We start from the raw sequence: 24,393 nt of genomic DNA, 5'->3' as shown, positions 1-24,393 counted from the left end.
CCACCAACAAAGATGGCTAAAACAAAAAAGACAAACAGACAATGAGTTTTGGTAAGGATGTAAAGAAATCAGAACTCCCCTAGTTGCTGGTGGAAACAAAATTGTAGCCACTTCAGAAAACATTTTGGCAGCTTCTCAAAATATTAATGTAGAATTACCTATGACCAACAGCTCTGCTTCTAGGTATGCACCCAAGAAAAATGAAAATATATCCACACAAAAGCTTGTAATCAAATGTTCATAGCATCATTATGCATAATGGCCCAAGAGTGGAAACAACCAAATAATGAATAAACAAAACATGCTATACCTATACAATGGAATATTATTTGCTGTTTTTTAAAAATGAAGAATTGATTCATGCTATAACACAAATAAACCCTAAAAACATTATGCTAAGTAAAAGAAATCCATTATAAAAGGCCACTTATTATATGATCCTATTTAGAGGAAATGTTCAGAATAGGCAAATCTATATACAAAGACTAGATTAGAAGTTACCTGGGTCTGGGGGTGGGGGGGAGGTTGGGAGGTTGGAGAATGACAGCTAAGGGTGCAGGGTTTCTTGCTGGGATAATGAAAATGTTCTAAAATTGTACTGAAAGCCACTGAAGCATATACTTGAAGCGGGTGAATGACATGATATGTGAATTATATCTCAATAAGGCTGTTAAAAAAGAAAATTTCAAAAAAATTATAGCCCTCACTTACATTTTTATTTCTAATACTTTTTAAATGAACATGTGGCCTCATAATTATCCCTTGAGGAAATTCTGCTCTTAAATCTTAGATCTGGAAATGTGGCCTGAAACAGGCCACATCTTGAAATCTTGGATTTCAAGAAAACAAAATCATCAGAATTTCTTTCTCTAGCTTAGTTTTCCTTACCTATACACCAATTTTAGCATCCATCCTAGAAAGAACTAGTAAGGTGATCCTCACTGCAGGTACCATGTAAGAAACATTGACACTCTTGTTACTTCACAAGCAAGTTCCAGCCATGGTACTCTGTGGGCAACTATTGGTTGGTTATGTGTTGCTATATTGATAATGTTAACTACAATGTATAATGTAATATTTTCTTGGTTCAAGCTAGATTAAAAAAAATTACCAATGTATAATTCATATATAACAATGTATTCTTTTCAGGTTTACAATGTAATTGATATTTGTATATATTGTTAAATGATCACCCAATAAGTCTAGCCAACATCTATCACCATACGTAACTACAGAATTTTCTTTTTCTTGTGATGGGAACTTTTAAGATCTGCTCTCTTAGCAACTTTCAAGTATCAATACAGTTTATTAACTATAGTCAGAATACTATACATTACATCCCCATGACTTATTTATTTTAAACAGAAAGCTTGTGCCTTCTGACTCCCTGCACTCATTTCACCCACTCCCCATCTCCCACCTCGGGCAACCACCAATCTGCTTTCAGTACCTGTGAGCTTGCTGTCTTGTTTTGTTTTTTGTTTTGTTTTGTTTTGTTTTTCACATGTAAGTGATATCATGTGGTATTTGTCTTTGACCTATTTCATTCAGTATAATGCCCTCAGTATCCACTCATGTTGTTGCAAATGGCAAGATTTCATTCTTTTTTGTGGCTGAATAATATTCTATCCTACATATATATACCACCTTTTCTTTATCCATTCATTCATCAATGACACTTAGGTTGTTTCCATATCTTGGCTATTATAAATAATGCTGCAATAAACATGGGGATGCATATATCCTTTTCAAGTTAGTGTTTTCACTTTCCTCAGATAAATACCCAGAAGTGGAATTCCTGGATCATATGATAATTGTATTTTTAATTTTTTGAGGAATTTCCATACTCTTTTCCACAGTGGCTGCACCAATTTCCATTCCCTCCAACAGTTCATAAGGGCTCCCTTTTCTCTACATCCTCACGATCATTTGTTATCTCTTACCTTTGTGATAATAGCCAATCTAACAGGTATAAGGTGATCATTCATTGTAGCTTAGATTTGCATTTCCCTGATGTTTAGAGATGTAAAGTATCTTTTCATGCACCTGTTGCCTATCTGTATATCTTCTTTGCAAAAATGTCTATTCAGATCCTCTGCCCATTTTTTAATCAGATTTTTTTTTGCAATTGAGTTGTAGTAGTACTTTGTATATTTTAGATATTAGTCCATTATCAGATACATAATTTACAAATATTCTCTCCCATTTGTAGGTTACCTACTCATTTTGTTGCTGGTTTTCCTTACTGTGCAGAAGCTTTATAGTTTAGTTTGATGTGGTTCCACTTGTTGGTTTTTGCTTTTGTTGCCTTTGCTTTTTGAGTCAGATCCAAAAACTCAAAAACGAGGCAGATGTTGAGGATCTTATCACCTATGTTTTCTTCCAGTAGTTTTATAATTTCAGGTCTTACATTCAAGTCTTTAATCCATTTTGGATTAATTTTCATGTATAGCATAAGATAGTGGTCCAGTTTCATTGTTTTGCATGTGGCTAACCAGTTTTCCCAACATCATTTATTGAAGAGACTGTCCTTTCTGCATTGCATATTCTTGCCTACTTTGTTATAAATTAATTGTTATAAATTAATAAACCCATTTAGTGTAGGTTTACTTCTGGGACCTCTATTCTGTTCCATTGATCTATGTATCTGTTTTTATGTCAGTGCCAGACTGTTTTGATTACTACAGCTTTGTAATAGGATATGAAATCAAGGAGTGTCATGCCTCCAGTTTTTTTTTTTCTTTTCTTCCCAAGATTGCTTTGGCTACTTGGGGCCTTTTGTGGTTCCATAGAAATTTTTGGATTGTTTGTTCTACTTCTTTAAAAAAAAAAAAAAAAAAACTACCATTGGCATTTTGATAGGCATTACACTGAATCCGTAGATTGCTTTGGGTAGAAGAGAGATTTTAACAACAGTAATTCTTCCAATCCATGAGTGCAAAATATCTTTCCATTTATTTGTGTCTTATTTAATTTCTTTCATCAATGTCTTACAGTAATCAGTACATAGGTCTTTCACTTCCTTGGTTAAATTTATTCCTAGGTATTTTTTAATGCAATTGTAAATGGGATTAATTTCTTAATTTCTGATAGTTCATTATTAATGCATAAAGATGCAACATATCTCTGTATACTAATTTTATATTGTGCAACTTTACTGAATTTTTTATTGGTTGTAACAAATTTTGGGTGGAGTCTTCAGGGTTTTCTATAATATCATGTCATCTCAAATAGTCACAAATTTACTTCTTCTTTTCCAATTTAGATACTTTTTAATTCTTTTTCTTTCCTAATTTCTATAACTAGAATTTCCAATTCTATGTTAAATAAAAGTGGTGAGAGTGGACATCCTTGCCTTCTGATTTTAGAAGAAAAGCTTATAGCTTTTCACCATTGAGTATAATGTTAGCTGCAGGCTTGCCATAAATGGCCTTTGTTATGTTGAGGTACATTTCCTCCATGCCCACTTTGCTGATAATTTTTATCATAAATGGATGTTGATTTTTGTCAGCTACTTTTTATGCGTCTATTGATCATGTAATTTTTATCCTTCATTTTGTTAATGTGGTGTATCACACTGATTAATATGCAGATCTTTAATCATCCTTGCATCCCTGGAATAAAAACCACTTGATTATGGTGTATGATCCTTTTAATGTATTTTTAAAATGTTTTTTAATGTTTATTTATTTGAGAGAGAGAGAGAGACAGAGTGTGAGCGGGGGAGGGGCAGAGAGAGAGGGAGACACAGAATCTGAAGTAGGATCCAGGCTCCAAACTGTCAGCACAAAGCCTGACGCGGGGCTTGAACTCACAGACCATGAGATCATGACCTGAGCTGAAGTTGGACGTTTAACCAACTGAGCCACCCAGCTGCCCCTAATGTATTTTTAAGTTCAGTTGGCTAATCTTTTGTTGAAGACTTTTGCATCTATGTTCATCAGGGATATTGGCCGGCAATTTTCTTGTGTCCTTGTCTGGTTTTGGAATCAGGGACGCTGGCCTTGTAAAATAAGTTTGGAAGTGTTTTCTCCTCTTCTACTTTTTGGAAGAGTTTGAGGATTAGTTTTAATTCTTTCGAATGCTTGGTAGAATTCATCAGCAAAGCTCTCTGGTCCTGGACTTTTATTTGTTGGGAGGTTTTTGATTACTGATTCAATCTTCCCACTACTGTTCAGATTTTCTCCTTCTTCATGATTCAGTCTTAGAAAATTATATGTTTCCAGGAATTTATCCATTTCTTCTAGGTTATCCAATTTGTTGGCATGTATTTATAATACATAAATAATATCTTAAAAGTCATTGAAAAAGATCTTCCTAAACTTACAATGGGGTTATGTCCTGATATATCTGTCATAAGTTGAAAATACTGTAAGTTGAAATGCATTTAATAAACCTTATCAACTGAACATCACAGCTTAGCCTAGCCTACCTAATGTGTTCAGAACACCTGCAGCCAAGCAAAATCATCTAACACAAAGCCTATTTTATAATAAACCATTTAATATCTCATGAATTTTATTGAATATTACACTGAAAATGAAAAATAGAACAGTTGTATGGGTACAGACTAGTTGTTTCCCCTCATGATCATGTGACTGGCTGGGAGCTCAGCTTGCTGCCACTGCCCAGATTCATAAAAGATTATCATATTGCATATTACTACCTTGGGAAAATAACAAAATTTAAAATTCAAAGTATGATTTCTATTGAATGCATATTGCTTTTGCACCACTATAAAGTCAAAAAATCAAATGTTGAACCATAGTAACTTGGAGACCATCTGCACCTCCAGCATTTCACATAGCTTGTCTTTGGCTTAATGTCAGTTATCTGATTATTTTATGATAGGTAACAATCACTCTGTGAACATGTAATTAATGAATGTGAACACACACATAAATTCTCATGCTTGCTACACTGTCAGTGACAAACTCCTGACACTTTCTATAACGGTTTTCCATTCTGGAACTATATTTTCAGTCATAGTACAGTGCAATGTAACCTCTGTAAGATTCAGAAATCCCTAATCAATGAGTAAACTAGAAGCATAGAATTCATCATTACTTAATTCTGCTGTTGAGTTCTTTTTTAAAAAAGGCAAAAAAAGCTAGTCACTTTTCCCTGTCCCATACGTAAGGTATAAACAACAATTTTAATAATATTCCTAATGATTTTGTGCAGAGCAGAATATAATTCTGGAAGACCTTTTCCCTTAATTTTCTTGTGGAACTTTGTAGCTAAGATCCACAGCTTAGGCAAATCTCAGAATTTCTTTATCTTCACTGCCGAAAATGGTGAGCACTTAACAGCAATAATTTTGACAAACTCTTGATTAAATGTTTAGCCTCTATATATTCAGATCTAGAAGGAATTATCTTCTTAAACCATTTGTTTAGAGTCTATTGTTTTGAGGTTTAATTAATGAGAACCAACTAGTTATGGTTGGACCTACTTATAATTCATTTTCACAAGATGCAAAAAATTAACAAGAACTTTTTCTTGAAAAACTCGTGTCCTAATTAATGTCCTAATTGTAAGTAGTTTAAAATCAAAAATATTATTAAAGTAGTTTAATGATGTAAATGCTATTTCCTTACTTTAATTACTTGAAGTTCTCAATCACTTTATGAATATAAAACTTTATATGTACTTTAACTCCAAAATAATATCTATACATTTCAATGATTAATGGATTTTCAACATAGAAAACATTTAAGGGTATTTGCCACTCCAACTGACCTCTAGAATGTTTTAGCCATCTAAATATGCACATTAAGATGTCAAAAATAAATTTAAATGATATACCTGCTTGTGCTCCTGAAATTAACTGAAAGTGATGATAACCTCTGTGAGCAAATGATAATTGATAACATATTAATTGGAGATGAAAAAAATGACATGGAATTAAGCATACACTATTTGGTTTCACAAATACTGAAGCGAACCCAAGGCTGATGAAATATTTGTGGCCAATCACTGAGACCAAAGTTGAACTCTGGCACACATGAAGAAGGCACATACAAAGCCAAGGTAAAAGCATGTTACCCAGCATTCTTTGAAAACTTGCCAGGCACTAGGTAGGCCTCCAGACATTCCAGAGAATGTGTGAACTTTATAGTTTGCCTGAAACAAATACACATACACAGAGAAAGGTATTCTTAATGTTCTTTACTTGAGGTAGCGAACATCATTAATGTTTATTTTCTTGCAAAGCCACAAAAATTTGCAAATAACATCTGCTTTCTCTTACAAATCCAGTTTAAAGAGACAATATATTCAAACTACAACAGAGACTTTTCAAACTAATCTGTTCCACTTTTCCATTAACTTCCTTTTTTACTGTATTTAATCAGTTAGTAAAATTGACTGGTTCACATCAACTGAGCTATTGAAATAGATATCTGCAGAATCCAAGTCGGATGTGGTACTCGTTATATTCACAATGGACGTGTACTGTTAGGTTTCCAAAGAGAAGGTGGAATATGTGAATCTTTATGATTTACATGGTTTTGAATATATTTTGGAGAGTGTATTTATTCTATGTCATTTGTACCTTAAACTTTTAAATTTAATTTTATTTTTTTAATTTACATCCAAGTTAGTTAGCATATAGTGCAACACTGATTTCAGGGGTAGATTCCTTAGTGCCCCTTACCCAGTTAGCCCATCCCCCCTCCCACAACCCCTCCAGTAACCCTCTGTTTGTTCCCCATATTTAAGAGTCTCTTATTCTTGTCCCCCTCCGTTTTTATATTATTTTTTATTCCCTTCCCTTGTGGTCATCTGTTCTGTGTCTTAATGTCCTCATATGAGTGAAGTCATATGATATTTGCCTTTCTCTGATTGACTAATTTCACTTAGCATAATACCTTCTAGTTTCATCCACGTAGTTGCAAATGGCAAAATTTCATTCTTTTTTGATTGCCGAGTAATACTCCATAGTGTGTGTGTGTATACACACACACACACACACACACACACACACACATATATATATATATAACTTTTTTTACATTTTATTTTTTATATTTGAAAGAGAGAGAGACAGAGCGCAAGCAGGGGAGGAGCAGAGAGTTGGAGACAGAATCTGAAGCAGGTTCCAGGCTATCAGGACAGAGCCTGATGCGGGCGGGGCTCGAAGTCAGGAGCAGTGAGATCACGCCCTGAGCTGAAGTCGGAGGCTTAACCAACTGAGCCACCTGAGCACCCCTGTACCTTAAAATTTTTGAAGCTAAATAATCATCCTTGGCACCAACACTTTCTTTTCCCAACCACATTCACTCTATGCCCACGTCTCTCTCTGCAGAATATGGCATTTCTACTGACATCAAAACAAGCTCTAAACCCTGATGCATTCTTCAGTCTGGGGATAGAGAGGCAGCCTTCAATAGAACTCTTTTCTCACAGGTTTCATCATAAACATATTTTATTTCAAACTCAGTCAATATTTAAGGCAAGGAGAGAAAAATTCCCAGAGTAAACCACATCTTAAAACTATCTAAACCACGAAAGTGAACACACACAGAATAGATCTATTTAAGTGTTTTGTCAATATCAGCTTTAGTATTACCACTGGGCTTTATAAAAATTTTAGGACTTAGTAGTTGGTTGTGTTTGTTTGTTTTTTTTTAACAGAAGCTATGGAGCTAAATTTAAGTTACTGCTATCAGTTTGAGGGCAAAGATATCCTCCACCAAGGATATCCATGCAGATTTTCCCATTCTCCCTTTTGAATCTGCCACAACATATATCCATTGTGTCCTATTGCCGACCAAAACTCTTCCCGAGCTGCCTTAATCATATTTCCTTTGGCATGGAGCGACTCTGAAAAGGATATGGGATGAATAAAAAAACATTCATGAGTTTTTACAAAGTAAACCCATGGGTTTGTTTTAAAAACAAACACTGAATGTTGTTTCAAGAAAGTCTTGCCATTTCAATAGAAGTTGTAAAGGAAAAAATTTTGACATCACTATCATATATTGAGTTTATAGCGCCCTCTCCAAACATAAGTCTTTCTTGTTTTCTCTTTTTAAGGAAAATGATGCGTATATATGGGGAGCAAGGTATAAATGTATACAAATGTATGAGTGTATGTTTAAAATAATGTTCACCTAACAAAAATAAGCATGAAACACAAACACTGAGCAAATATATATGGATTAAACCAGAGTTTAGAAAAATAGTTCCCAGGGTTTTCAAGGCTCTAAAAAACAGTTTTCTAAACCTTATGGAAAACAAGATTAGCTCCACACTGTCCCATTGAGTTTCTTAGCAAAGCATAGTGAAATAAGTAACTTAAGGAAAAGTTTTGTGGAAATGGGTCAGTTTGGGAAGCCTAGGGGGCAATTTATCACACAGTGAAATATTTCAGGAACTACAAGTTAATTTACTAGAGAGTAAAATCTTATAATGGAAGACCTACTAAAATATACAGTTACCAGTTCTAAACCCTAGAATGGCCATGAACTAGAGTTTAGAGATTTTTCTTCACGCAAAAGTCTTCTTCTGGAATTGTGCTTCCTTACTGTCTCTCACTAAATCTACATGACAGACCTCAAGTTATCTTCTCTTCCAAGAAACGTTATCTGATTCGGAGTCCCTTTCTGTCTGTTCTTCTACCACCCAGCAAATGCCTTCATCATTGTATTTCTCAGCCTATAATATAATTTTTGGTTTAACTCTGGTTTCTTTCACTAGACTACAAGTATTTTGAAAGCACAGGTATGTCTCCTCCATTTTTGTATATTCCAGTGCACAAACCACAGTAGTGTCTCAGTCAATGTTTGTTGAACGAATGCAGAAGTAGCAACATCTGGAAAAATGAAGCACACAGGAATTACCACTGATAGTGTGTTTTACCTTGAACCTAGCCCTGTGCTAGAGAGTTAAGTATTTTTATCATTTATTTTTTGCATCAACACAGTAGCTACTTTTATGTATGAAGATGCTCAAATTTTAAAAGATTGGGTACCATGTTCTGGTCTTCACAATAAGTGACAGAGTTTGGAATTTAAATCAAACAATTCTTGATTCCAAAGATCTTTGTTCTCTTCCTGAACCCTGATGCTTCCAATGGGTAGAGTTAAACTCAGAAAGTAGATTATTTAAAAAAAAAAAAAAAAAAAAAAGTAAGGTTTTTGTGGAGACTGCCCAGATATAGCCTTATATTTTAATCTCCATTCTGCGATTTCTTATTTATCCCTATGACATCTAAAACTACCTTTTTAAATATTACCCACTTTTTTGGTGTAGGATAATTTCTTTGACTCAAGCTTACATTCCCTCCTCTTTGAAAGTTCATCAGAAGTCCATTCTTCAACTAATTTTGAAAGCACTTCTGGTGCAGAGTGTTGACTAATCATAGCACTCATTTCATGGTACATTATCAGCACTGGCCCACACAAACCCACACTTGCTTTATTTATCATTCCATTATATTCCCATAACCCAGGCCCTTCCCCCTCCTACCAAAGGCAAACATTCTAATGGGTTTAACACAGTTTTGTTGGTATGTGTTCTTTCAAAATGCTTCTTTCTTGTGCACACATATTTTTAATTTATATAAATTATGTTTTGTTTCATATCATATTCTTTTTAATTTTTTGTGAACACTACATTTAAAAAAATACATCTTTATTGATGTGTATACATTTAACACATTGTTCCATAGTGTGCATAAAATTTTCTCCCAGAACCACCTGGAAATACTCACCATTACCTCCTTCTCTTATTTGCAAAGTATACGGGAAAACAAATAAAAGGCAAATCAATTCAGGGTCATCTAATCTCTCACTAATTGAGATTAAAGTAAGGTATATATGGTATGTTACATTAATGAAGTACTTTAAGTGTGCTTATAGTACACATGCTTAGCACATTCATATGTTCACGTTTAGGAATTTTGTAGGGAAGTTGCTTGATCTGCAACATACAGTGTGAGATATAGAAATTAAAATCAAAAGGAATCTGGGATAACAAAATAATAAAAACTAAAGAGGGGTTATTGGAGTGGCTACAAGAACTCAAATAAAAGTATATTTTTTGTCTTTTTTTAAATCACTGGTAAATAGTAATATTTAATTTGGAGAGAAGGAAGAATCATCATTTAAACAAGTTTTATAGATTCTTCTTTAGAGTCTCCTTAATTTCATGCTCCTTCAAAACGTAAGTTTATGGAACATGATACAGTCATTTTAATTTAAACAACCCAGCATATTCGAAATTATGACCCTAATTTATTGATAAAGAAACTAAGATATTGAGTAATATGCAAAATGCAAAAAGATGTAGAGTCAAGGCAAGGCAGGAAGGAACTGATTCAAACCTATAGTTGGATGAGCATAGGCTTTGGTTAGAAATACTTGGCTCAAATCTCAACTCTGCTATTTCATTCTCTGACATTTGGCAAGTTACCTGACCTCTATATGCCTTAGTTCCTAAATTTGTACAATGAAGCTATTGCTGTATATCTAGAGAATTGCTGTGGATGTTAGAGATGAAACATGTAGAGTATCCAGTACAGTGTCTGCACACAGTTGGCATGCACATACATGTGTACGCATTGCCACACTCTAATGAAACACACATTTTGTGGAAAGTGGCTTTAGAACCCATGTTTTGGGTGCACAGATTCAGAACTTGTTCCAGGAGACTGGTTATACCTTTAATTAATCAACATCTATTTTCTGTATGTTTCAAAAGCATCTCGTATCTAGTCTATTTTATGTCTTGCCTTTTTCTCTGTTTCCAATACTTACTTACTAGAGTAATCTTTCTCTACTACCAGGGAAATCTTCCTTCTGACCTTTTGTCTGGATCATGCTACTATTTTTTCAAGAAAGCACCATATTTAAACCCTCACAACTTGGACTCCACTCCAAATTCATCTGCTTCTATTGCCTGGGCTACAACTTGGAAAAGGTCTGGTCTGAATGCCTTCATTTTTAAATTGTCATGCCCCTACATGGCAATCTCCTTGCTTCTTCACTCCAAACTTCATCTATCCTTCAAGGCTCCCGAAGCCTTTACTTTGCTTTAACAAGATGTGTGTAGGACAAAGCTCCTCTGAACCTCTGAACTAGATACAGTTTTTTTTCCTCTTTTCATATGGCGTTTACGTAGAACATCAAATTGTAGGCATTTAGTTTCTTAACTCATTCTCCATGGCTAATTAAAGCTTGTTGAAAACAGGAACTGTCTTACTCACTTCTTGTCATCCACTCTACCTGGTATGGAAGACTTAGTAAATACTAGTGGAACATAATTAAGAGCTTGAAGGTTTTCATTCCTGGGCTGCTGGAACTGTGTTTCTGAAACTACTTTAATCTTCCAGGTAACTTCTATAAAAGCAAAATTAACTTTCAAGAAGATAAAGAACAACTGATGAATAAACGAGTTAAACTTTTGGGAAGCAGTGACAGTATTCATTTTCTTCACCAGCCAAGACAGACTCAACAATGCAATTAAGAGCTATTGAAGTGAGCTGGGATCCTTGGTGAAACAACATTGCATAATATCTCACAGTGCCTCTAAGTCACCACAGTGCAGCGGGTTAAAGCATTTTCCACTTGGAAGCCAAGGCAACTTAAAAGGGTTATTGATTTTTTCCTCTACTTATAAATGAGACTCACATATTAGGACTGAGAACTGCAGACACAACATAATGACCTTTCTACTTGGCTTCTTTTTCCTAACATAAACAGAATCACTTTCAGTGGTTAAGAGGATATTAAGCAGTAAATCTTGTAATTATGTGTGTGACTGTTTGTACCTTGAGAGCAAAAATTAGCAGCCACATTTTTAATTTTAAAACTATCAGTTCTGTTCATTTAGCATTAGAAATCTCAACATCTAATCGTGTGTTTCTCTTCCTGCCCTGGTGTTGAAAAATCCTATGTTTGTTCACGCCTCGGCATGAATACACAAGTTCAGCTTGAAACAATCACTTTATTGAAGACATAAGACCTTGCCTGACCTTGTTTTAGATGTAAGATTTAAAATAAACTTATTGATTCCTGCCATGTTATCTTAAGGGAAAGATTCTAAAATATGAGACAGTGGGGGTGCCCTTATTAAAGTTCTCCCAAAACAAAAGCTAAGAGGTTGATAGCTATTAAAATCAGATTTATTTTGTACCTGCTGGATTTCACCTTCATGATTTAATTAGGGACTTTGTGAAAACAAGTTGAGGCTTGATGTGTTTCTAGTTTTTTGTTTTTGTGGGGTTTTCTTTGTCTAGTTCCTCTCTCAGAGATTTAAAATCTATTTTTCACTCTTTGGGAATGACATCTTTAAATCATTTCTGTGTTTGTTTCAGGAGGTTTGTTTTTTGTTTGGGGTTTGTTGTTGTTATTTTCTTTCCTGGCTATTCAGGGAGATCTATTATACCCTGTAACACTAGAATGGCAACATGCTCCTGTGTGACCATCCACACCTAATTCACTACAGGTAATCACAGACATTTTTATGAGGTTTAAAAGTACTAGGTAAATACTTACTCTACCTAAACATACAACCCCCCACAGGGGCCTACACTGCCAGTGATTATGTCTGTAGCTCTCCCATTGAAAATCTGTTCAGTACAGCTCAGTTTGTTCAGCAACAAATACATGCTTCACAGATTATTAAGAGCCATTCTGTTAGATACTGGAGTGACAAAGATAATAATACTCTGCAATTTAACCAGGACTTACTATGTGCCGTGTACAGAGCTAAGGGTTTTATATCTATATATTTTCTCATTTCATCCTTACATCATTATGTGGTAAGTATTATAACCTTCAATTTCCATATAAATAAAGTGAGGTTCACAGAGTTAAGTAACTTCGCCAAAGTCACAAAGCCTGGAAGTGCCAAAATGAGTGAGGTTTTCTGATTCCAAAGGTTAGGCTCTACCTGAAATTCTATGAATAAGAAAGTTCTCTAGGTGGTTGATAGGGAGAAAATGGAAGTAACTTTTAGGAATTTGAAAAAAGCTTTCAATTTTGGCAAGGATTCCATTTTTAAGAAAACAGGTTTAGAGAATGTTTTTAACTTTCTGAGCCTATAACCCTAATGTGTCAGTTATCAATTTGTAATGTTTCTGCTTCAAATCCACTCTTCAATGCCCACTATTCAGTAACAGAAACAGACGCTGTGTAGTAGTTTGCTGGGGCTGCCACAATAAAGTACCACAGACTGGGCTGCCTAATCAACAGAAATTTCTTTCCTCATAGTTCTGAAGGCGAGAAATCTGAGATAAAGCGTCAGCAGAGCTGGCTTCATTCTGAGGCCTCTCTCCTTGGCTTGCAATCGGTCATCTTCACCTTTTGCCTTCACATGTCTTCTTCTGTACGTGTCTGTATCCTAACCTCTTCTTATAAGATCACCAGAAATATTGGATTAGGGCCCATCCTAATGACCTTATTTAACCTTTGTTACCCATTTAAAGACTCTGGCTTCAAATACAATCAATTCTAAGGTACTAGGGGTTAGGACTTAGTCCAACAGATGAACTTGGGAAAGCACAATTCTACCCGTATCACCCTGTAAATATTTCTTCTGTGCAGCCTGTAAGGTATTAAGCTTTTTCAGTAAAAAGCGCTGATGGCATACTGGAGGGGAGGGGTTTCTCCTCCTGGTTCTGATATGCTACTCTAAACAGGCTTCGGTGGTACCAGACTCGTGGAGCATATGTGGCTTCTACAGCACCTGGTTCCACCAGCACCCACGAGGCAGCAGCACATGGCAATTCCCTATGGACAGCTTCTTCTTTGGGGGCTTTCTAGTGAAGAGTCACCAGTATGACAGCCGCTGTGAGCAGCTTCTCTAGGCATCCTCTCGAGGGGGTTCAGAATGCTTCTAACCCAGGGCTTCTGTTGGGGAAGATCGCTAAAAAAAAGGGACCGCCAGTTGACCCTTGAGCTGGACCTCAACAGTGAGGGCTCCTCACCCCCTTCCCCGTCCTTGGAATGTGAGTTCCACTTACCTTTCCTGTTTCCAGAGGCTACTCCAAGGACACATAACTATGTGGCATGGAGAACATCTGCATGATATACATGACTGAACCCAGTTAAGGCCTCTTTGTAAACTTTTAAGATTTGGCAGGCGAGTTTGCAGAGCCATTTGTCCTGTTGCCACCCAAGACAAGTCTCAGATGTAAGTTCCCTCTGCTTATTAAAATTGTCACCTACCAACGTGGAGTGACCTGCCTCTTTCTTCAGTGTCTCTCTGCCCAGCTATAGAGGGGCCAGTTTCTTACACCAGGGAAGTCCCCAAGAGAGTTGTGAACCAACAGCTTCCTGGTAAAGCGCTTTGCCAGGCGTACCCAAGGAGCACCTTCACACAGAGTTCTAAGCTGTAGCTTATCTCCGGGGCAGCTTCCCCTGGCATGCTACGGAATGGTTTCCCAGCAAACACTGCCAACTTCCTGTGATGGCTTCCCCTGGAATCCAACCAGAACACTCCTGGATAGCCCTGCAGCCTCAGCAAACATCTCTGCCATCCAGTAAGCCATGGCTGCACTCCCTCCAATGAGGTTTGGATCTTTCCCAGGGTATAGGGGTCTTCTAGATTTATTCCTTCCTTGGATGTTCTTTCTTATGCTGATGGATGGTGGTTGTTTCTTACACTTGCTATCCCTTACTCTTTAAAGTATTTTACTCCTCAGTAGTCGATCTCCTGTTATTCCAATCCCTTGTTAATAATTCTTTATATCAATTATTTCTTCTTCAAATTATTTTGTCGTTTCTAACTCTTGGTTATACCTGAAGTGAGAAAACTGATAAATGGAAGACCCAATGCTCAGATAATCCTGTAAGAAAGAAAAATGCATAGGTGCTCTAAAGATTGGCAAGGAATCTGTAAAACTGTCATTTTCACAGGATAAGATCATCTATCTAGAACACTCCCTTGTGTCCCCAACGAACATAGAAAATATATAGGAAAAAATAGCAATCTATTCTTACAATGAATTCATAAACAAACAAACAAACAAAAATCTAAGGAGTAACCAATCAAAGAATGCATAAGCATTACAGAAGAATTTAATTTTTTAAATTTTTTTGTTTATTTTTTGAGAGAGAGAGAGAGAGGAGTAGGTGGGGGCAAGGGAGGCAGAAAGAGAATCTTAAGCAGGTTCCATGCTCAGCACAGAACCCAAATGGGGCTCAATCTCATGACCTGACCTGAGGCAAAATCAAGAGTCACCCAGGTGCCCCCAGAAGAATTTTAAATAAAAGATAGAAAATATAACATCAGTAAATAGAGAAACATATATGTTTACAAATGATATTAATAAACATTCTCCATAAATTAAATTAAATATATTCCACTCTAAATCTCAAAAGAACTTTAAGGGAATTTGGAAAAACTGTATTGCCATAAAAATAATTACTGGTAAAGTTTTAATCATCGTTGAAAAACTAAAGCAAAGAATCGGGACAGATATTAACAAATAGATAAAACTAAAATCCAAAATAATTAAAATAATATGACATTGTAGAACAGATAAGCAGACCACTAAAATATAATACAGAGGTCAGAAATAAAACCATGTATGTGCAAGGAATTGACACATGGTAAAAGTAAACCACAGAGCAAGAAAAGAATAAAGTTTTATACAGATAACTTTAGGAGAGCTGGCATACTCTAAGGAGAAAATAAAACTGAACTTATGCCTTATATACTATGTACAAAGAAAAATTCAAAAAGAATTATCTGAGCTACATGTAAAAGGCAAATTTATAGAACCAATAGATGAAAATATAGGAGAACACCTTTGTGATCTATGGCTGAACAAAGACTTCAGGAAGCACAAATGATAAAGAAAGCCTAATTTGACCATATTGAAATTTAAATTTTGTACCCAAAATAAGGTCATCACAGATGAAATTAAATACACAGATTATAGACTGGGGATAATGTATGCAATATCTATAACTGACAATGAGTTAAGAGCTGAAATATACCAAGAACTCCTGAAAAAAAATCAAAAATGGTAGAAAACCCAATAGAAATTATAGACAAGGGATATAAATAGGCCATTCATAAGAGATGTCCAAGCATATTAAAAGATGTTCAAAATCACTAATAATCATAAAAATAAAAATTAAAAAGAACATTAATTAACATGTCACTTCACATCTACCAAAATGGCAACAAATAAACCCTAATTAATACCTTGGTAATAATACCAAGTACCATCAAGGATATGAGGAGATGGGAACTTTTATGCACAACCAGTGAGATTATAAAATGACAATCACTGTCAAAAGCATCTGGAATTTGTTTAATTAATTATGTTTTTGACCTATAATACAATGATCCCATTCTTAGGTAAATACATACTAAAAATTATTGTACATGTCTATGAGAGGACATATACAACAATTTTCACCAAGAAATTAGATAGAAATTAATAGAAAGAGATAAACTAGCTGTTTTTTCCTAAATAAATCATGAATTAACTTACATCAGATATACACTTGAGAATATCATGCAGTAGGCAGAAGTAACAAGGAGAGATCTTAAAATTATAGTAAAAACAGAATGAGATTATAGAATAGGACCATTTATGAAAATTTATAAACTAAGACATTTTTACAATAAAAACATTGTCAGAATATATATGAAACTTGTGAAAATGAATGACTTTAAACCATAGTAATCAAACAGTATAGTACTGGCATAAAGACAAATAAACCAATGGAATCAGATAGAGCCCAGAAATAAACACTTGTGTATGTAATCAAATGATCTTCAACAAAGATTCTAAGACCACTCAATAGAGAAAGGACAGTCAACAAATGGTATTGGGAAAACTGAATATCCACATGCAGAAAAATGAAGTTGGTTTACCTTGCACCACATACAAAAATTAACTCAAAATGGATTAAAGACCTAAATGTAAGACCTAAAACTATAAAACCCCTAAAAGAAAAAAAGTGAGTGGGGCATCTGGGTAGGTCAGTCGGTTGAGCACTTGACTTTTGATTTCAGCTCAGGTAATGATCTCACGGCTCCTGCGATTGAGCCCCAACATAAAACTCTGTGCTGACAGTGCAGAGACTGCTTGGGATTCTCTCTCTCCCTCTCTCTCTGCCCTACCCCAACTATCACATGCATATATGTGCTCTCTTAAAATAAATAAACTTTAAAAATAAAAAATAAAAATTAGATGAAAAAATTCATGACATTGGATTTGGCAATGGTTTATTGGATATACCACTGAAAGTACAGGCAACAAATGCAAAAATGGACAAATGAGACTGTATGCAACTTAGAAATGTATACATCAGAGGACACTACCAATAGAGTAAAAAAGCAACCTATGGAATGGGAGAAAATATTTGAAAGTCATATATGTGATAAGGAGTTAATAACCAGAACATAAAAAAAGTCCTATAACTCAACAACAACAAAAATCAAATAATCCAGTTTAAAATGGGAAAAGTACATTTCTCCAAAGATGACATACATGGTGAGCAAGCATGTGAAAAGAAGTTAAATGTCACTAATCATTAGAGAAATGCAAATCAAAACCATGATAATACCTCACACCCATGAGGGTGATGATAGATAGATAGATAGATAGATAGATAGATGATAGATAGAAGGAAAGAAAAAAGAAAGAAAATAACAAGTGTTGATGAAGACACAGAGAAGTTGGAACACTTTGCACTATTGATTACATTGTAAAATAGTGCAATTGCTATAGAAAATAGTATGGAGATTTGACAAAAAGGAAAAACAAAACTACCATATGACCTAGCAATCCACTTAGAGCTGCACATTCAAAAATATTTAAATCAGGGTATCAAATAACACATAAACCTGGATAGTCCTATATAGTAAATAAAGTGAAATCTTAGCTAACACTCTTCCCCCAAAGAAAAACCTAGTCCCAGATGTCTTCACTGGTGAATTCTATCCTATAATTAAAGAGGAATTAACACCAATTCTCATGAACTCTTCTAGAAAACTGAAGATAAAATATTCCTAAGCTTATCCTGTAAAACCAAGATTACTCTGATGCCAAAACTAAACAAAGGCATCACAAGATGGGATAGACATTAAGGAGGGCACTTATTGGGATGAGCACTGGGTGTTGTAGGTAGGTGGTGAATCACTGGGTTGTATTCCTGAAACCAATACTACACTGTATGTTAACTAACTTGAATTTAAATAAGTAAATTTTAAAAACACACACAAAATAATATATCCTCCCTAAGCATGGACACAAATATTCTAAACAAAATTTTAGCAAATCAAATCCAACAGTATATGAAGGTGATAATATATCATGACCACGTTGTGCTTAACCCTGGAATGCGAGGCTGGCTTTATATTTAAAAAATATCAACCCATGTAATTCACATTAATAATCTTAAAAAAAAAATAACATATGACCATCTTTATAGATGCAGAAAAAGCATTTGATAAATTTCAACATCCATTCCTGACAAAAAGCTATTAATACTAGTGATGGAAGGGAATTTCCTCAAACTGGTAACAAGCATCTATGAAAAATCTACAGGGGTGGCTGGGTGGCTCAGTCGGTTAAGCCTCCAACTCTGACTCTTGGTTTCAGCTCAGGTCATGATCTAAGGTACATGATGTTCAAGCCCCATGTCATACTCTGTGCTGAAAGGGCAGAGCCTGCTTGGGATTGCTCTCTCCCTATTTGCCTTCCCCAGCCCACACTCACTCTCACTCTCACTCTTGCGCTCTCTCTCTCTCTCTCTCTCTCAAATAAATAAATATAAAATTTATTTTAAAAAAGAAAAACCTACAGCTAGGGTGGAGGATAGACAAAACAGGTGAAGGGGATTGAGAGATACAGGCTTCCAATAATGAAATGAATAATTCATAGGAATAAAAGGCACAGCACTGTCAATGATATTGTAATGACAGTTTAAGTTGACAGTTAGTAGCTACACCTGCAGTGAGCACAGCATAATGTATAGAGTTGTCCCAAATTACTATGTTGTACACCTGAAACTAATGACTGTGTGTCAACTATCCTTCAGTAAAAAATAAATAAAAGTTATAGTATATCAGAAAAAAAATCTACAGCTAACATTGTTCTTAATGGTACAGTCAGATTAGGAGTAGAATGTAAATTGTGTTGATGCTAAAAAACTAAGATTTTATCCAGTAGACCAGAGAGATGGTAAATTGATATCAGCTCTAATGCCAATTCTGATAAACTATACTAACAAAGATAGTCTGAGACCAAATTCAGACTTCATAAGAAAGGGAGTTTTGATAAAAGAGCAACATGACATAGTATGTACATATTATTTTTGCAACAAACAATGGGAAGTCACTGACTGTTAGTGAATATGGGAGTTGCATCAATAGAGAAAAAAACAATCTAAAACTAGAAGGGAAATAAATTTTAAATTTGTGTTTGGAAAGAACATACTCATGAGAAAATGCAGAATAATTCATATAAGAGACCAAGTAAGAAGCTGTGTATTATAATAAATGCAATAATGAGGTGCCTTCCCAAGAATTTTAAAAGAGAGATATAAGATTGCTTATACTTACAAAGATCAGAGAAGAGATATGCCAAATCATACAAATGATTTCTGAAGACTTCACAGGAATTCAATGGAAAGTTTTATCATAGTAAATAAATAATTATTATTATTCCAAAGGGGGGTGGCTATTATTATTATAGAAGGTGGAATGCCAACAAAAAGGGAATTGCCAATATATAGGACAGCACTCTTCAAGGAAAAGAATGTCCTGGACCATGAAAGGATTCGTCTGATACTAGTGACCACTCCATACTTCCTTAACACTAGCCATTAAAATCATCTGACCAATTCACCTTCTTCTGATTCTATTCCCACCACCAATTTTCTAATTATCTTTTGGTTTGCATGTGATTTGCTTTTAGGGAGAGTATACTAACTAGTGAATCCTGATCTCTGTTCAGATATTCATTATAAATTTTAAAATTAGCATTGTTTTATATATTTGGTTATTATGACGTTAGTCAGTTAAGCCCCAAAGCCCTCTAATTGCTACATGTATTAACTCTCATATTTCTAAGACTACAGAGCTGAGACCCTCATCCTGAATTGCAATGGCTAGATGAAGATTCCACCGCTTTAGAAACATAACAGCTGTCTCACAGCTTACCTTCAAACACACAGCATAGAACATATAGAGGCAGAAGATATATCTAAGCAGAGTAAATATCTTAAGACTAATTTTGTTGCCATGTACTCTGAATACAGGAAAAACTGCACTGCACAACACAGAAGAACAATGCAACTATTATGTTTGTAAAAACCTATCATATGCATTTGTATTTTATAATTAAATTAGATATTATATAAGACTAGAAATCTGATGATCTAATGAGATATTTCACTTTTTTGTGTCTTCTAGTATTGAAAAATGACAAAAGCAACATATTTCCAAAAGGATAACTGTTTTTGCTTGAATATATTGTCCATATTGCATTAATGTTTAAATAATTTTAACAGGCAAACGTTACCATATACCTCTACAAAACAGCAAACATTTAAATTACTGTTTCCTTTCACCTATTTTATTAAAAAAAGAAAAATTATTTTTGCAATTCCATCCTCTATTGGTTCTTTTCCTTCCTGATCCCCATAATATCTTTAAGGGCATGTTTTCCTTAATGCCTTTCACACGTTAGCTTCATTTTAATTTTTATGAAATAAAAAAAAATAGATAAATAATATCAGGCATGCTTTTGCCATTTCTGTATTTTGAAGCTTACAAATGTGGTTCAAGATAACAAACTGCCAGAGACTGCGGGGGAAACAGATAACACACATTGAGTGGTTTGTCATCAGTCATATTGACGTGATGTACATACTCTGAGAGCGCCATAACAGAATCCTGCTAAAATCTAGGAAAAAGGGATAAAAGCTTAATAAAATAATTAACGAGAATATTTTTCACCTATTTAAATACTGATTGCAAACTGACTACTTGTTGCCCCCAGAGCTGTTAGTATAATACCTGAAGAAAAAAATATGAACATTTTGTTCAGTGAGTGGTGATAACCACACCGGTGTTGTGTTTTTCTTATGTGACCTATGACAAAATCTGAAACAATACAAAGACAACAAATTAATAACTGTTACACTTTCATACGGCAAAATATAATTTTTACCCTCAGGAAATTCTGGAATAAAAATACAATTAAAAAATCATAATTTAAGCAAATCCATGCACTTTCTCCTTCTCCTCTTTGCCAATAAATCTACAAATATCGGCTAACTTAAAGGAGTCCAGAGAAATAGCAAAAAGAAAGCTATACAAAGAAAACAACTGTCTTATATCCAATTTTGAGGAACACATATTCACCTCAAAGCCCAAGTATGGTGGTAGGAGACAGTATTATCTTAGAATTCGCCTGATGTGCTGGAGAAGGGCACTGACATCATAAGACCAATAAAACTCATGTTCTCAGATTCAATAAGCCCTGAAAATTTGAAGTACAAACTGAGGGTGAATAAAAATACATACACAAAAGATATGCCATGCTATGCTAAAGTAAAATTGAATCAAAGATTTTGTTACATGGCTGGAATTTCTTCCATTTAGTTTTCAAACGAATTATTCAAATTCTCAAATAACCAGTTTAAAATGATAGCTAAATATTCCATCTAGACGTGTCATGAACTGCAAACACATCATGCTGAAATCTGGATTCACTACACATTCATTTAAAAATTATTTTGAGGGGTGCCTGTGTGGCTCAGTCAGTTAAGCATCGGACTTCAGCTCAGGTCATGATCTCACGGTTGGTGATTTCGAGGCTGGCTCTGTCCTGACAGTGTGGAGCCTGGAGTCTGCTTGGGATTCTGTGTCTCCCTATCTCTTTGCCCCTCCGCTGCTCGTTCTCTCTCATTTACTCTCTCTCTCTCTCACTCTTGCTCAAAGATAAATAAAACATTTTTTAAAAATTTTAACAATTAAAAAATAAAATATTTTAAGAAGATATTATGTTCTAGGTGATAATGTCTTTTCCTCTTCCCATTCTCTATTCTCTCTGCCAGAAAACATGAATCACAGGACAGTAGACAGGCTAAATATTTCTGGTTACTATATACACCCCCCAAGTTAGCTACTTTATCACATATTATATATATTCTTTATAATTATGGGCATTATTCAGCAAATAATTGCACAAAATAACCTGTTAACATGGCCTGGTGCCTTCAGTTCTTTCTATGACTTCTTGTCTAAAAGCTTCCCGTATCAGTGTGATACAATCCCACAGACTGTAGAATCTTAACAGTGGGTCTCCATGAGCACCAGGGTTTTAATTAATAATAGAACCAAAAGGACATAACTATCACTCATGGAAAGTGTAGACTTTTTTCCCTCATAATAATTCTTGTATGATAGATGATACACTGGAAAATTGTTGTTTTATAAGGGTATATACCTCTATGGATATTTTAAAAACTTTGGTTTATACCCAAACAGTAATAGAATAAAAGATGTACTAACTAATGAATTCAAAGCATAATTTCTAAATAGGGATCTCTCGTTCCTTCTTTACTACTACAACTCACCTGTTACAACGTCCTGACTCTGAACAAGCACATACACACTCAGCTTTTCACACTCCCAAATAAGCATACACATTTCCAATTTTCATGTTTGAGTAATTCTAAAATGCTTTAATGAATATTAAAACTAAGGTTTGTGTTGTGAGAATTTAACTGTTTTATCTACAGTAAAATTTATTCTGTTAAGTGAAAATTGCAAATTTGTGTTTACCTCTATATTTCGGAAATGCAAAATTTAACAAGTAATGTCATAAGTGAAGTAGAGGTTTGGTAAAGGGACAGGGAGAAGTAAAGGTCATCTGCAGCCTTTTGTTGAATACCTAGCACTTGTGTTAATTGGTGGAGAGCCAGCATGAAGGGTCTGGCTATTTGGAAACACAAACAAGCCACTGCTGTTTTTACAATCATCTACTGAACTTATCAAAAGCAATGAGCATAAAACAAAGACAACAGTGATTCATTCTCCCACTATTCCTTCTCAGTGCTATCTTTGCAATGCAGATGTGATCATGTTTGCCTTCTTGTTTGCCAGTTAGGACAGTCCAGAATGTTAATGATACAGAGAATTCCTGATTATATATATATATATGTATAAATATATATATTTATACATATATATATGTATAAATATATATTTATACATATATATTTATACATATATATGTATATGTATGTATATACATATGTATGTATATATGTATGTATATACGTATATTGTGTGTGAGCATGGGTATGTAAGTAAAACTTACATCTTCTAGAACAAATTATCCTTAAAACTCCTATCAGGATAAAATATTCAAAGCATGAAAATAGTTGTATTTGCAAGTATACAAACATCATGTTCATAATTGCTGATTTTTTTGCATATTTATTGAAATGTTTAATGAAATACATGCTTATCTTTCTTATCTCTTTAAGCTTTGAAGCTTTTATCAGGAAAGCCTGTTAGTGGCTTACACATGAGATCATGAAAGCAGTTTTCCTCCTAAGACTTGTTTTCTTGCATTCCCTCTCAGACTAAACACAAAAAAAGGAAGGCAAAGTTAGTCTTTCTTCATAAACTATACCAATCAAAAATGTAGAAGGCAAAATACCTCATCAGTTTCCCCTAGCAGAATTTTCCCTCTCCTGCATTGACTACTAGACTGTGTTTATATTTTCTAATCAAGATACCATATCCAAGAAAAGAACTGAGAGTTGAGTATCATTTGTTTAACTGTATTTACTGCGTCATAATCTGTCACAATCAATTTGTGTTTACAGTGGCCACAGAGGCAAATTAAACAGGAATATGATTACAAGTTCTCTCTCCTTGTAAATCTTTAAATCTTTCAGTCCTTTAAATCTTTCATGGTGGCACTAAGCTGGACACTTTCTCTGGGGTTGTACTTTGCTTCTGAATTTCAGTTTTTGCTAGGAATGAGGGAGTAAATTAAGAAGCATCCCATGAGCCTTCCTACAATGATAGCCCCTTATTACACAGTCAGGAAAATAATTTTAGAGTTTCGCCAGTCACAAAATATCCACTCAGTGGGAAATACCCTCAGAGTAAATACATGGACCATAGAATTCACCAAGAAACTGACTTGAGGGGCACCTGGGTGGCTCAGTCGGTTAAGCGTCCATCTTCAGCTCAGGTCACGATCCCACAGTTCATGAGTTTGAGCCCCACATCAGGCTCTATGCTGACAGCACAGAGTGTGCTTCAGATCCTGTCTCCCTCTTTCTCTGCCCCTCTCCAGCTTGCTCTCTCTCTCTCAAAAATAAGCATTAAAAAATATATATCCTTGAAAGAAAGAAAGAAAGAAAGAAAGAAAGAAAGAAAGAAAGAAAGAAA

The sequence above is a fragment of the Panthera uncia genome, chromosome C2 (assembly GCF_023721935.1).
Source record: "Panthera uncia isolate 11264 chromosome C2, Puncia_PCG_1.0, whole genome shotgun sequence".
In the NCBI taxonomy this organism is placed as follows: Eukaryota; Metazoa; Chordata; class Mammalia; order Carnivora; family Felidae; genus Panthera; species Panthera uncia.
This window is presented reverse-complemented; position numbering follows the sequence as displayed.